The sequence below is a fragment of the Numida meleagris genome, chromosome 6 (assembly GCF_002078875.1).
Source record: "Numida meleagris isolate 19003 breed g44 Domestic line chromosome 6, NumMel1.0, whole genome shotgun sequence".
In the NCBI taxonomy this organism is placed as follows: Eukaryota; Metazoa; Chordata; class Aves; order Galliformes; family Numididae; genus Numida; species Numida meleagris.
In genome coordinates, this window is record NC_034414.1 from 14,298,652 (window position 1) to 14,300,281 (window position 1,630).

A 1,630-nucleotide genomic window follows, 5' to 3' on the forward strand; every position below is an offset into this window, starting at 1 on the left:
CAGGGGTGCGTCACTTGCCGCCCACATCCAGCAGCTGATCCAGCACAGTGCTTGCCTCTGGATGGAGTCGAGAATAGGAGTGTCTCAAAACAAGCAAAACCTTCTGTGTTTGCATTAGAACAAAAACCTCATAGAAATACTGAGGGAGCACTGAAGTGACACCTGGCGACCGGTGCTTGGTAGGGCCACCAGAGCCCAGCACAGGAGTGCAGCAGAGGCAGCTCTGAAGGCCCCAGTGCCGAGGACTGGATCTGGGTTAAGTGCTCTGGAGGCACCCCAAAACTTGATGTGACCACTGACTCTGAGTGCACAACCCCATCTGCATTAGCATGAGGTTGTACGCCCAGCTGGCAATCATGGGATGCTGGGGTAGACTGGTCGGACTGGAAATGGGTGCCGAGGAGCTGTCCCGTGTGCAGCCTCGGGGCCAAACGCTGGGTAGGGTTCCAGCGCCTGTTATTTCCCACTTCAAAAGAGGGTTTGTGCCTCTCCCATTCCACCACCAGCTGCTGGGAGAGCCTCGAGGGGCTGCAGGCGGCGGCGGGCCCATCCCCACTGTCTGCGAGCCCACAGGCAGGGCGGCTTTGCCCAGGTGGGACACGAGGGGACACCACACGTGGTAACTGGGAACGGGAACGTCTCGTGATGCACCAGCACCTGCAGTGAGGAGGGGACTAAGAGCCCTCAGCCCTTCCCCATACTGGCCAAGCAGCATTTGCTGAGTCACGCGGTGTTGGGCTCTGCTGACTCATGGCCAGCAGTGCTCCCGGCCACGTGCCCGCGGGGCAGGAGGAAGCAGGGCTGGCTGGCACCCAGGGCCACCGGACTAACGGGCCTCGTGGCCAGGAGCAGGGCAGGATTTGCAGGGCAGCACATTTTTCTCTCTGCCCTAAGACGCCGGCCTGGCCCTGCTTTGTTTTCTCCAAAAGAAGCTTAAGGATTTGGGGGGCTCAAACATTGGTCAACGGTGGGATTTATCCTCCTGATGGATGGGGCAGCTGGGTGCTGGGCTTTGGCGGTCATTAGAAATAAACAGAATCATAGAATCATTAAGGTTGGAGAGACCACTAAGACCATCCAGTCCGACCACCAGCCCACACCCACCGTGCCCACTGACCACATCTCTCAGTGCCACTTCCACACAGCTCCCGAACACGTCCAGGGACAGTGACTCCATCACCTCCCCAGGCAGCCCATTCCAGTGCATCGCCACTTTTTTGGAGAAGAACTTTCCTAACACCTGACCTGACCCCATTCCCTTGGCAGAAGCAGTAGGGCAGCTCACAAAGTGGGCTTGAGTGACCAGTGTATGCACAGCCACGGGTCCCAGCCCCTTCCAGGAGGTACCGGGCCACCCAGAACCTCACTCCATCAGAGTAGGCGCAGGATGAGGGCATGGCAGAGGGGCAGGAGGGGCAGCCTGGGGCATCAGATGCAGAAAGACCCATTGGAGCCCCATGGAACTGGCAGTGCTGGGGGCAGAGTGGGGATGGAGGCTTTGCAGCAGGGAAGGCTGAGAGCCCCGTATGTTCTTGGGGTGGTGGTGGTGCTGTTCTGCGGGGTTTGGGGAGGGCCGGAGGAGAGAAATGCTGGGCGTACTGGAAGCAACGCAAGTTAAGGATGGAAAATT